The sequence below is a fragment of the Macaca mulatta genome, chromosome 19, assembly GCF_049350105.2.
Source record: "Macaca mulatta isolate MMU2019108-1 chromosome 19, T2T-MMU8v2.0, whole genome shotgun sequence".
Classification (NCBI taxonomy): domain Eukaryota; kingdom Metazoa; phylum Chordata; class Mammalia; order Primates; family Cercopithecidae; genus Macaca; species Macaca mulatta.
In genome coordinates, this window is record NC_133424.1 from 43,703,236 (window position 1) to 43,717,648 (window position 14,413).

A 14,413-nucleotide genomic window follows, 5' to 3' on the forward strand; every position below is an offset into this window, starting at 1 on the left:
ATCACAAGAAGAATCCTCCAATGTTAGAACCATTTCTCAAACCTGTTAATACCTCTGCGTAGGCATTTGGTTTAGTGTTTTGTTTAGATTCTCTAGATCAGCATTGTCCAATAGGACTATAGTGAAGGAAATGTTCAGTCTATGCACTGTCTAGTACAGTGGGCACATGTGGCTGCTGAACACTTGAAATGGGGTAGTACAACTCAAGAACTCAATTTTTTTAAATTAATCTGATTTAATTTTTAAATATGTACATATTTTCTGTCAATAAACAATTAGAAATTATAAATATCACTGAACAAAGACCTTATTGACCAAAGAAAAACTCATTTTTAGAGTGTATATTCCTTTATAAATCTCCTCTAATTTATACCATTTCTATATTGGGGAATTATTTGAGAAGAGTAAATCTGTTTTCCTTTCGTGTTCCTACCTCATCAAAATTAGGTAGTGTTTAATGAAAATACTTTGATGTTATTTTTTAACATTTTGAAGTAGTTGTAATTATTCAGAGAGTAAAAGTGTTGCTTATATAATAGACAAGTCATACATTGAATTTATGCATTCAAAATTATTTTTAAATGCTTGTTGTATTGTTTGTATGTGAAAAGTGGAAACCCTGAAATAGCAACTGGAAAGTTAAAGGAAAAGATACTAGTTTTACATGGTCTTAGAAAATACATATCTAGTATCCTTTCTCAGCATATTTTTGAAATTTTAAGTTATTTTTCTGTTGTCTTAATGCTGGGAAATTGAAAGTATTCAAGATTTTTTAAAATACCGTTTATTGAATGTCTGTTACATGCTTGGAACTATTTGGGGGCATTTTAATACATACTGTATTTATTTGTACCTATTTTTTGAGACAGGTTCTCACTCTATCACTCAGGCAGTGGCACAATCAAGGTCACTGCAACCTTGAACTCCTGGGCTCAAGCAATCCACCCACCTCAGCCTCCCAAGTGGCACCGGCTAATTTTTTCATTTTTTGTAGAGACAGAGTCTCACTTTGTTGCCCAGGCTGTTCTTGAACTCTTCACCTCAAGCAAGCCTCCCACCTGGGCCTCCCAAAGTGCTGGGATTATAGGTGTGAGCCACAATGCCCGACCTACATATTTGTGTAATCTGCCTATGTTTAGAGCCCAAACACTAACTCTAAATTGTCCTTTCAGTGCAACCAGCTTTTTTACTGCCCTTTATTGTAAACAGAAACAAAAAGTAAACCACCCCCTGCCTTTTTTTTTTTTTTTTTGAGACAGAGTCTTGCTCTGTCACCCAGGCTGGAGTGTAGTGGCACGATTTTGGCTCACTGCATCCTCCGCCTCCTGGGTTCAAGCGGTTCTCCTGCCTCAGCCTCCCAAGTAGCTGGGATTACAGGCAGGCGCCACCGTGCCCGGCTAATTTTTGTATTTTTAGTGGAGACGGGGTTTCACCATGTTGGCCAGGATGGTCTCGATCTCTTGACCTCGTGATCCGCCCACCTCAAATTCCCAAAGTGCTGGGATTACAGGCATGAGCCACCACGCGCAGCTAGTGAAAGCCCATTTTCTTACTTGGTGTTCTGCCCTTATGGTGCCTGGCACGTCATCAGTGCTAAGTAGCTTTCAGTATTCTGCAGTAGAGTCCACTGCTGGGGCTGAGGGTATGGGGTAGGCAGAGGAAAAGGGGAGGCACTGGCTGCTGTGAAGGATCTGGATGGGAACTAGAACCAAAGGATATGACTTCCAGAGCTTGCCTTCGAGGATACGATATGGTTAGTCCTGGCAGTTGCAGGAGCCAGTGGATGCATTTTAAGTGATTTTTGTTCAGTAGTTTTGTTTTTTATTGTGGTGGTTGTTGAGATGGAGTCTCACTCTGTCGCCCAGGCTGGAGTACAGTAGTGTAGTCTTGACTCACTGCAACCTTCGCCTCCCGAATTCAAGTGATTCTCCTGCCTCAGCCTCCTGAGTAGAGTAGCTGGGATTACAGGTGCGCACCACCACGCCCAGCTAATTTTTGTATTTTTTAGTAGAGACGAAGTTTTGCCATGTTGGTCAGGCTGGTCTCGAACTCCTGACCTCAGGTGTTCCGCCCATCTTGGCCTCTCAGAGTGCTGGGATTACAAGCGTGAGCCACCACGCCCTGCCATGTATTTGATAGATCTATATAGCCTTCCTTTTTATTTTCTGAGTGTGTATTTTTTTTAAATTATTGAAACTATGTTGTAACAATAATGACAAAATTTTAAATGAAAAAATTACTTAATATTCATTACCCTTAACAAAAAGCAGTTTTCATTTTTCCCTTCTATTCTTCCTCCTAAGTGCCTAAATATTTTACTTATTTATGACCCGAGTATAGCTAGTTTTTATAATCTACCTTATCTGCTGTTACATCCTATGCTTTTTCCATGTATACATTTTCACAAAACTTTTGTAATTACGTAAGTAGTTATGGTTTTATAATTTAATATTTTTGAAGTTTTTATACTCTTGATTATTCCACTATTTTCATGCTCCCAACTTTGGATAGTTAGATTGTTTATAATACTACAGTTAAATTCCTAACATGGCTTACTTATTCTCACTTTAAAGTGGCAATGTAGTGGTTATCAGTTCCTTCTTTCTTGGAATTCCCTCAGCGCAATTAAGGAATGTGAAAAATAGATAATCAGGTTCCAACTTTGATCAAGGGGGCTGCTAAATCCAGTGGCACTCAGAAAGATGCTGAGAGAAGAGTCTGCGGCCAGGCATGGTGGCTCATGCCTGTAATCCCAGCACTTTGGGAGGCCAAGGCGGGCACATCACTTGAGCCCAGGAGTTCAAGACCAGCCTGGCCAACATGGCAAAACCCTGTCTCTGCTAAAAATACAAAAATTAGCCAGGCGTGGTGGTGCACTCCTGTAATCCCAGCTGAAGCAGGAGAATCGCTTGAACCTGGGCGGGAAAGGTTGCAGTGAACCAAGATTGCGCCACTGCACTGCAGCCTGGGTGACAAAGCGAGACTTCATCTCAAAAAAAAAAAAAGAAAGAGGAGTCTGCAAGCCGCAGGGGTCAGATAAAGTGAGTAAAGCATCGTCCTCCAAAGTTAGTGGCATCTCCTTAGGGGTAAAACCAACAGTGCCTTGAGTAGGAACATGGGATGAGTGTGCAGGCTATAGTGGCAGCAGCTCTCTTGGATCCACTCTGCTATGAAGAACAGCACGCTACACAGGCCGGCCAGAAGGAGTGATCACAGAGACAAGCCATATTTGTAAGAGATGGGATTTAAGAGGACAGTAATGAAGGGAGGCAACCTGCATTTTGAAGATCCCCAAAGCTATCAAGTTCTGTTGACTAAAATGAGGAAAAGACTAAATAACTCACCCTTGTAAAACACCCTATATAATGAAAAATCTTGCTGACCTGAGCTTTGTGCCCAGCCTCGCCCCCACATGAACTTCCTGCAAGTAGCTTGTGTGGTAAGAACTTGCCACATTCAGAGGCCGGGCGCGGTGGCTCAAGCCTGTAATCCCAGCACTTTGGGAGGCCGAGACGGGCGGCTCACGAGGTCGGGAGATCGAGACCATCCTGGCTAACACAGTGAAACCCCGTCTCTACTAAAAAATACAAAAAATTAGCCGGGCGAGGTGGCCGGCGCCTGTAGTCCCAGCTACTCGGGAGGCTGAGGCAGGAGAATGGCATAAACCCGGGAGGCGGAGCTTGCAGTGAGCTGAGATCCGGACACTGCACTCCAGCCTGGGCGACAGAGCGAGACTCCGTCTCAAAAAAAAAAGAACTTGCCACATTCAGACATAACTGATAAGGAAGGAACTGGGACAAGATTGTCCAGTGATACTGCAACAAAAAAGGGAAGAGAACAAGTAGACATCATTGATGAAGAACAGTCCTCAGAAGAATTTTACGGTGGAGATGTGGAGGTTGTAACCACACACGTCACATTAAAAGGTAATCATTTGCCACTGTGGAAGATGCATACAAAGGAGAAGCGTAAGAAGCTGTGTACCTTCTTCAAGGGGGAACAGGAAGAGAACAAAAGGAAGTGAAACATGAACTGGCAGACTTTAGACAAGAAATAGAATTACAAGGTAGAATCATTGTAGAAATTATGACCATCTCGGATGCACCATACAGGAGACTAGAATCTGCAGAATGTACAGAAAGAGCAATGTTGGACAGGACTGAGAGAGGTCAACAAAATGAAAGGAAGATTGAATAAAGTGACAGTATGAGAAAGCAAGTGACAATTGAGGACAAAGAGCAGCAAGCATGCATCATTTGTGTCCCAAAAAAAGAGAACCAGAACAATAAATCAGGGAAACAAAACAAAACAAAAAGCACGTGTTTAAAGATGTAATTCAAGGAAACTTTCCAAAAATAAAAGGAAATTTGAATCTAGTAATTGAAGGGGCAGAGCAGGTTCCGGGATAAATTGGCCTAGAAAAATCATTAGCAGGATAGAGTTCTCTGAAGTTGCTGGACTTAAATATATAAAGAAACCTTTGGACATTCTAGACAAAAAGATCAAGTTACCAATAAGGAGAAACAAAGGTCAACCTGGCATTCAGGTTCTCCACAGTAACGTCTAATGGTCAGAGACCATGAATGATGCCTAGAAAGTAGGGCCGGGTGTGGTGGCTCACGCCTGTAATCCCAGCACTTTGGGAGGCTGAGGTGGGCGGATCACAAGGTCAGGAGATCGAGACCATCCCATCCTGGCTCACACAGTGAAACCCCGTCTCTACTAAAAATACAAAAAACTAGCCGGGTGTGGTGGCGGGCGCCTGTAGTCCCAGCTACTCGGGAGGCTGAGGCAGGAGAATGGCGTAAACCCGGGAGGCGGAGCTTGGAGTGAGCCCAGATCGCGCCACTGCACTCCAGCCTGGGCAACAGAGCAAGACTCCGTCTCAAAAAAAAAAAAAACAACAACAAAAAAAGAAAATGCTCAAGTAAGAGAAAGTGATTTACATGTTTTAACCCAGTCATTCCATTGCATATAAAGACAGCATACAACCTTTTTTTCCCCCTAGAAATAATATATTTTTAAGAATACCTGAAAAAATTGGAAGAGGAAAAACTTGATCCATCCATGAGATACATGGAAAAACAATGACAGAAAGATGCTCAGTGGGGCTCAAATTTGTTTAACTATAGGACTAAAACTAAAAATTAGTGATAGAACAAAATGTATATGATACAGATATTGTCATATTAGGTGCAAGAGTAATGCAGGTCTTGTCATTATTTATTTATTTATTTATTTATCTATTTATTTATTTATGAGACAGAGCTTGCTCTGTCACCCAGGCTGGAATGAACTGGAATGATCTTGGCTCACTGCAACCTCCGCCTTCTGGGTTCAAGCAATTGTGCCTCAGCCTCTCCAGTAGTTGGGATTACAAGCCTGTACCACCATGCCTAGCTAATTTTTTTTTTTCTTTTTTTTTTTTTTTGGTATTTTTAGTAGAGACGGGATTTTGCCATGTTGCCCAGGCTGGTCTCGAACTCCTGAGCTCAGGCAGTCCACCCACCTCTGCCTCCCAAAGTTAGGATTACAGGCGTGTGCCACCATGCCTGGCCGCCATTACTTTTAAATGGCAAAAACCACAATCACTTTTGCACCAACCTAGTACATAAGAATGCCAACATAAGTAATAATGTTATAATACATAATAGTATAATAATATAGCAATGTAATATGTATAACACAAGATAAAAGAGGAAGGAGAAGAGAGGGTAAAAGATGGTGGAGGCTGACTGGGCACAGTGGCTCATACCTGTCATCCCAGCACTTTGGGAGGCCAAGGATCACTTGAGTTCAGTAGTTCAAGACAAGCCTGGGCAATATGGTGAAACCCCATCTCTAAAAAAATAAAAAAATTTGCCGGGCATGGTGGCACGTGCCCATAGTTCCATCTACTTGGGAGACTGAGGTAGGAGGATTACTTGAGCTTAGGAGGCAGAGGTTGTCATTAGCTAAGATTGTGCCATTGTCCTCCAGCCTGTTTGACAGAATGAGACCCTGTCTCAAAAAAAAAAGGATGGGGGAGGCCAGCCGGCACAGTGGCTCACAGCTGTCATCTCAGCACTCTGGAGGGCAGAAGGTGGGAAGATTGCTTGAGCCCAGAAGTTCAAGACCAGCCTGGGCAACATAGTGAGATCCCATCTCTACAAATTTTTTTTTTTAATTAGCTGGGTGTGGTGGTGTGCACCTGCAGTCCCAGTTACTTGGGAAGCTGAGACAGGAGGGTCATCTGAGCTGGGGAGGTCAAGGCTGCAGAGAGCTATGATCACACCACTGCACTCCAGCCTGGGTGACAGAGTGAGACCCTGTCTCTAAAAACAAAAAAAAAAAGAAAAGAAAAAAATTTTTAAAAAAATGGGTGGGAGTATCCTGATTTCTTTCTCTTTTATATCTGGAAGTCAAAATTTTGATTTAAAACTGGTAAGAAACACCAGCCTGGGCAACATGGCAAAAACCTGTCTGTACTAAAAATACAAAAAAAAAAATTAGTCAGGCTTGGTGGCACACAACTTACCCCCAGCTACTTGAGAGGGTGCAATGGGATGATCACCTGAGCACAGGAGGCCAAGTCTTAAGTGAGCCAAGATCATACCATTGCACTCCAGCCTGGGCAACAGAGCAAGACCCTGTCTCAAAAACAAAAAAAGATGGCAGTACTCTTCAAGTTGATCTACAGATTCAACATGATCCCTCTGAGAATCCCAGGTAGACTTTTCACAGAAATTGACAAGCTAGTCCGAAAATGTATACGGAAACTCATGGGACTCAGAATAGCTAAAACAGTTTTGAAAAAGAAAAACGAAGTTGTAAGACTCAAACTTTCTGATTTCAAAACTTACTACACAGCCACAGTAATCAGACTCTTGTGCTGGCATAAGGTAGATGTATAGATCAGTGGAATAAAATTAGAAATACAGACATAAATCCTTAGATGATCAAGTGATTTTCAGCAGGGCACCAGGAAGGACGGTTAAGTAGAGAAAGAATAGTCTTCAATAAATGGTCTATAAATAAATGGATATTCACATGTAAAAGAATGAAGTTAGACCACTGCCTCACACCACACACAAAAATTAACTCAAAATGGATCATAGGCCTGAATGTCTAAAACTGTAAAACATTTAGAAGAAAACATACAAATGAATCTTTATAACCGTGGAGTAGGCCAAAACTTCATAGAGACAACACTAAAAACACATGATTAAAAATAAATAAATAAATTTGTCTTCATCAAAATTAGACATTTTCATACTCCAAAGTACACCATCAGGCCAGGCACAGTGGCTCATGCCTGTAATCTCAGCACTTTGGAGGCCAAGGTGGGCAGATCACTTGAGGTCAGGAGTTCAAGACCAGCTGGGCCAAAATGGTAAAACCCTGTATCTACTAAAAGTACAAAAATTAGCCAGGTGTGATGGCACACATCTGTAGTCCCAGCTACTAGGGAGGCTGAGGCAGGAGGATCACTTGAACCTGGGAGGCAGAGGTTGCAGTGAGCAGAGATGGCGCCACTGTGCTCCATCCTGGGTGAAAGAGCAAGACTCCGACTCAAAAAAAAATTAAAAATTAAAACTTGAAAGTCAAAATTATTCCTTGATCCGTGGGCTGTAGAATGGATTTTGTGTTAGCAGGTGTGAAAATAATACAAATCACCAGATGCATTATCAATGAGCAGTAGTATTTTGAAAAGAATTTTTTTTTCTTCCTGAGTAGTAGGTCTCAACAGTGGGCCTAAAATGTTCAGTAAATTATGCTATCAAAACATCTACTGTCATCCAGGTTTTGTTGTCCATCTCTAGAGCACAAGCAGAGTAGATTTCACATCATTCTTAATAAGGGCCCTAGGATTTTCAGAATGGTAAATGAACATTGGCTTCAACTTAAAGCCGCCAGCTGCATTAGCCCCTAACAAGAGAGTCGGCCTGTGCTCTGAAGCTTTGAAGCCGGGCATTGACTTCTCCTCTTGAGCTGTAAGAGTCCGAGACGACATCTTTCAATAGAAGGCTGTTTCGTCTACATTGAATATCTGTTGTTTAATGTAGGCGCCTTCATCAGCCATCTTAGCTGGATCTTCTGGATGACTTGCTACAGCTTTTCCATCAGCACTTTCAGCTTCACCTTGCACTTGTATGTTAGGGAGATGGCTGCTTCACCTCAACCTCATGCACCAACCTCTGCTAGCTTCCAGCTTTTCTTCTGTAGCTGCCTCACCTCTCTAGCCTTCACAGAATTGAAGGGAGTTAGGGCCTTGCTCTGGATTAGGCGTTGGCTTAAGAGAATGTTTTAGATGGGTTGATTTTCTATCAGAGCATTAGACTTTCTCCGTATCAGCAACGAGGCTGTTTTTCATCCTTATCATTGGTGCGTTCACTGGAGTAGCACTTTTAATTTCCTTCCATAACTTTTCCTTTGTGTTAACAGCTTGGCTGTTTGGCACAGGAGGCCTAGCTTTTGGTCTCTCTCAACTTTCGACATGCTTTCCTCACTAACTTACCATCTCTAGCTTTCCATTTAAAGTGAGAGATGTGCCACACTTCCTTTCAACGCTTAGAGGCTATTGTAAAGTTAGTAATTTTGATATGATTGTGTCTCAGGGAGCAGAGAGGCCTGGGGAGAGGAAATGAGACAGAAGAATGACAGAGGTATCAGAACACACATTCAGTTCACCATCTTACATGGGTGTGGTTTATTGTGCCCCAAAACAATTACAGTAGTACTGATGACATCAAAGATCACTGATCCTAGATCCCATGACAAGTATAATAATAAAGAAAAATGTGAAATATTGGAAGAATTACTAAAATGTGACGGAGACAAAAAATGAGCAATAGCTGTTGGGGAAATGGCCTTGATAGTTGTTTGATGCATAGTTGCCACTAAGTTTCAGTTTGTAAAAACATGTTATCTGCAAAGGGCAGGAAAGCGAGACACAGTGAGATGAGGCGTGCCTGAAGTCATTTCCCTTTATTTACAATGTGTTCTTTGGTGTTTTTGTTGTTGTTGTTGTTGTTGTTTGTTTGTTTGTTTTTGAGACAGGATCTCGCTCTGTCTCCCAGTCTGGAGTGCGGTGGTGCGATCTTGGCTCACTGTAGCCTCGACCTCCTGAGCTCAGGTGATTCTCCCACTGCAACCCCACGAGTAGCTGGAACTACAGGTGCATGCCATCATGCCCAGCTAATTTTTTATATTTTTGGTACAGATTGGGTTTTGCCATGTTCCCTAGGCTGGTCTTAAAGTCCTAGGCTCAAGTAATCCACCTGCCTCAGCCTCCCAAAGTGCTGGGGTTATAGGCGTGAGCCACCACACACAGCCGCATTCTTCTTTCTTGTTGGAACATACACATCTTTTGGTCAAGTACTAAATTCCTGCACCTTTTTGTTTCCCCAGCAAATAAATGTGCAGTGATAAGGAAGGCAGTTCTCCTTTGGCTGTGAGCACCAAGGTCACTCTTCTTTTTAGTCTTTTTTCCGTTTGCTGACATTTTCCACCTATTTACTTGATATCGCCGAATTTGCATGATTTCCCATTGAATACTCCTGCAAAGCAAGGAGACTTTAGAATAGATAGGGTTAATCCACACAATACTAGCACAGTAGTGCTAAGACTGCTGATTGCCTGAGTGTGGGCCCAGTGGAAGAACTGTCGCTTCAGCAGCAGACTGCCCTCCTCACAAGCCCTGCTTGGCACTTCTCACATGCCACGGCTTTAATCAACTCTAGGGCAAGAATCATTCCCCTCTAACAGATGGACATGAATTTAACCAGACAATAAACCATGTATGTGCCATAAATATGTTTGCTGAGGGCATGATTCCCAGTACAGAACTTTAAGAACAGCTGTCTTATGGGCTACTATTTCTTGGTGAGATGATTTGTTAACCTCATTCTGAAACAGATTACATTTATAAAGTTAATTTTTCGGTGGCTTCCCCACTACTAACAGTCTAATTATTTTGGGGGACAATTTTTGTAAACAAAACTTTTTTTTTTTTTTCCTGAGACAAGAGTCTCACTCCATCACCCAGGCTGCAGTGCAGTGCCGGGATCTCAGCTGACTGCACCTTCCACCTCCCAGGTTCAAGCAATTCTCATGCCTCAGCCTCCCAAGTAGCTGGAATTACAGACATGCGCCACAATGCCCGGATAATTTTTGTATTTTTAGTAAAGGCAGGGTTTTGCCATGTTGGCCAGGCTCATCTCAAACTCCTGACCTCAAGTGATCTGCCCACCTTGACTTCCCCAAGTGATGGGATTGCAGGTGTGAGCCACTGCGCCCGGCCTGTAAACAGAACTTTTTTACATGAGTTGTTTTTGTTTTTTTTAAAGCAGGGTGAGGAAGACTTTATTCAGGACCATCGTGATAGCTGTAGGGACCGCTGCAACAAGGTCTTGCAGTGGTGGAGAGAGATTGTACTCAACTCCTAGTATAGCATGGGTGAGTAGGAATGGGCAGCCAAGGAGCGGGGTGGGGTCAGTGGCTGGGAAATGAGTGAGAGGAACCACTGGGGTGCGGGAGATTCTGGCTCAACCAGGCTTAGAGGATTCTTGCTAAAGGCAGGCCAGGGTGACCAGACATTATGTGGGGGATCTATTTACGTGAGATTTTTTAAAAGCTAATTTGATGTTTCCTTTCCACATTGGGTGTCGTTTGTCTCAAAGGACTCTTTAGCCTTTGGGCATTGCCAGCAACTTATCTGAGTGCCTGTGGGGAATGTGATGAGTCATTGTGAGCAGTCATTTTATTTTCCTTTTGTACTTCTGTTAAGTTACTATATACACTGTTACTTCAGTGGTTTTAAGTACCATTGTGGTACTTAAACCATGTGGTTTTTTGTTTGTTTGGTTTTGTTTTGTTTTTGAGACAGAGTCTCACTCTGTCTCCCAGGCTGGAGTGCTGTGGCGTGATCTCGGCTCACTGCAACCTCTGCCCTCCGAGTTCAAGTGATTCTCTTGCCTCAGCCTCCCGAGTAGCTGGGATTGCAGGTGCCTGCCACCACGCCCAGCTGATTTTTTGTATTTTTAGTAGAGACGGGGTTTCACCATCTTGGCCAGGCTGGTCTTGAACTCCTGACCTCATGATCCACCTGCCTTGGCCTCCCAAAGTACTGGGATTACAGGCATGAGCCACCGTGCCCGGCCAGCTGTACAGTTCTTTATAAATACAAATCTTTTGTCTTTCTACTACTTTCTGTCATTATCTTTGAAGATGTTTTCGTTCTGTCAACATTGCATTCCCCATGGAACCTGTGCAAATTGAAATATGAAGTATTTGTTCGTTTTGCATTCTTTAGAGGATAACTACTATTGGTGTATATTTTCACGGGTGTGATCTACCAAGCGAAGTATAAATTGCCATAAAACTGGAAAAGTGTTTGAATGAGTGAAGCAGATGTTCTGTTAGCATGAAGCAGATGTAAAACTTGCAAGTGTCTGTCTAATAAAGTATAGCATTTGGTTCTATACAGCTGGTGCCAGATTACCAATTAATCATGTTTGAATGCATTTTTACTAATTAGGTCCCCCTCTGTTCTTTATGCATTCTGGCTATATTAAAGGGAGGGATGGGACACAAAAGCTTTCTACCTTTAGTACGTTGAGCAACGTTTTTTCTTATTCCCTGGTCTTTTATTCTTAGAACCATATAATTCACTCTTTCATTCTTTATTGGCTCTCCAGTTTGATTTGGGATGTAGGTGTGACATGAGGATTTTCATACTCCTCGAGTGCCTTTGAACACTTTAAGGAAGCTAAAGAAAATAATGTAATTAATGTTGTTTTTCTTATTTGCATGGACAAAAGCTAGTATTTGCTCAGTTAACATCAATTCATAGCCTCTGTGGCTATTTGACTGAGTACATTCTAGAAACGAGTGATACCGGGTTGGGTTTATGTTCTTAAAAGCAATAGAGCACTTTTTCTCAAAGATAAAAAATGAGTGGGTTAACATAACTACCCAGAAGAATTGCCTTTACTGCTATGAAAGATACAACACAAATCACTCGCAATGAAAGTTAGAAAAGTTGTATCATTATGTATTAGCCTTTTTATAAAGCAAGTGTGTTATTGAAATTAAATTTTAGGCCCAGGCACTGTGGCTCCTGCCTGTAATCCCAGCACTTTGGGAGGCCATGGCAGGAGGATCACTTAAGCTCAGGAGTTCAAGACCAGCTTGGGCAACATGGCGAAACTGTACCTCTACAAAAAATACAAAAATTAGGCAGACATAGTGGCATGTGCCTGTAGTCCCAGCTACTTGGAAGTTAAGGCGAGAGGATCACTTGAGCCTGGCAGACGAAGGCTACGATGAGCCGTGATCAGGCCACTGTACTCCAGCCTGGGTGACAGAGTGAGACCCTGTCTCCAAAAAATAAATAAATTTCAGAACCTGATGGGCCTTTTTTTAAATGTTTGATTTCCTCAAGCATTTAAAACAAAATTTGTTTTCTGTGAAAGGAAGTTCAATATGTAAGGTTTGCTACCATACCTCTCATTTTTCTAAAAGGAGTTAGCAAACAATGATAAAAAGATTTAGAGGGTAGCAGAAATATATTAAATAAATAATTTCTAAGTCTGAAGATAATAGCATGAATGATTCTTATTTATTTATTTATTTATTGAGGCAGGGTCTTGCTCTATCATCCAGGCTGGAGTGGCTTGATCATGGCTACTGCAGCCTTAGCCTCCCAGTAGGCTGAGTCTCAATCAATCCTCCTTCCTTAACCTCCCCAGTACCTGGGAATTCAGGTACATGCCACTATGCCTGGCTAATTTTTTTTTTTTTTTTTTGGTAGAGACAGGGTTTTGCCATGTTTCCCAGGCTGGTCTTGAATTCCTGAGCTCAGGCAATCCACCCACTTTGGCTTCCCAAAGTGCAAGGCTGTAGGCGTGAGCCACCGCACCCAGCCTGAGTAGTTCTTTTAATGAAATGTTTATTACCATATGAAAATTAGTTGGAGTTAGGGGAAAGCAAAATGAGCTAAAAGAAATTCATCAGCTGGAAAATGAGATGTTCAGTATTTATCACTTTCCCCCACTGGGTTTGTGGAATGTGGATCTGCTATAATATGGAAAAACATGGCCGGGTGCGGTACCTTACACCTGTAATCCCAGCACTTTGGGAGGCCAAGGCGGACGGATCACCTGAGGTCAGGAGTTCAAGACCAGCCTGACCAATATGGGGAAACCCCTGTCTCTACTAAAAATACCAAATTAGCCGGGAGTGGTGGCACATGCCTATAATCGCAGTTACTAGGGAGGCTGAGGCAGGAGAATCGCTTGAACCTGGAAGTTGCAGGTTGCGGTGAGCCAAGATCACACCATTGCACTCCAGCCTGGGCAATAAGGGTGAAACTCCATCTCAAAAAAAAAAGACAGATCGAATTATGTTTTAGACAATGTGTTACAGATTCTAGGACATGGTTTGTTTTGTTTTGTTTCGTTTTTAACACTGGTGTAAAAGAATCTCTAATGACATAGATAATAACTTTTTATTTATTTATGCTTTTACAGGTACAGGTTAAGTATCCCTCATCTGAAATGCTTGGGACCGGAAGTGTCTTGGATTTCAGATTTTGGGTTATTTGCATGTACCTAATGAGAAATCTTGGGGATAGGATTCAGGTGTAAACATGAAATTCGTTTATGTTTCATGTATACCTTATGCACATAGCCCGAAGGTGATTTTATACAATGTAGTTCGTAAGTTTGTGCATGAAACAAAGTTTGTAGATGCTGAACCATCAGAAAACAAAGGTGTCACTATCTCAACCATCCTAGTGGGCAGTCTATGATTATTTGGCATCACCATTGTTCCTGACTCTGAATTTACATGCTACCTTTATAAGTAATCATTTTCTTATACTTATTCACACATAAGTACTTAACAATAAAAAATATGACATACCATCAGTACAGTGAAAAAAATAACACTTTCAGGGTAACTTGTGGCATCATTTTGGCTCTCAAAAAGTATCTGATTTTAAAGTATTTCATTTGGATTTCAGCTTTTCAGGTTAGGGCAGCTTAACCTATAGATAAAGTGTATCATCCAACAGTATTAATTGCGTTATTCCAGAAAGTCTTCAGTGTCATTATTGTCTATTGCTTCTATGTTTTATAGTAATAATTTAAATTTAATAAAAGTATCTTGTAACTAAATTGGCTAATAGCTATTACTTTAGGTTTTCAGTTCTTCTAGGGTTGAATACTTATCTAAAAGCAGTTTAAATATTTCATATATCCATTTACCTGCATGAACCTCTTCCCACCAGGGTTACACTTGTCAGAGTAAAATTCATGTGTCTGCCTTATTTGACTACGAATGCCTTTTAATCTTAGAATAAAAAGAAAATGATGGATCTTATGTAATACTGGTAGCTTTTAGGTAGGTGTCTAATGCAATTATATTTCTT

The 14,413-nt window shown here is 41.6% G+C and overlaps 1 protein-coding gene across 5 annotated transcripts in view; it reads left to right on the forward strand.

Annotated features, from left to right (window-relative positions):
• DPY19L3 (dpy-19 like C-mannosyltransferase 3) overlaps positions 1–14,413 on the forward strand; it is an 82,223-nt gene that overhangs the window by 13,021 nt on the left and 54,789 nt on the right. The window lies entirely within an intron of this gene.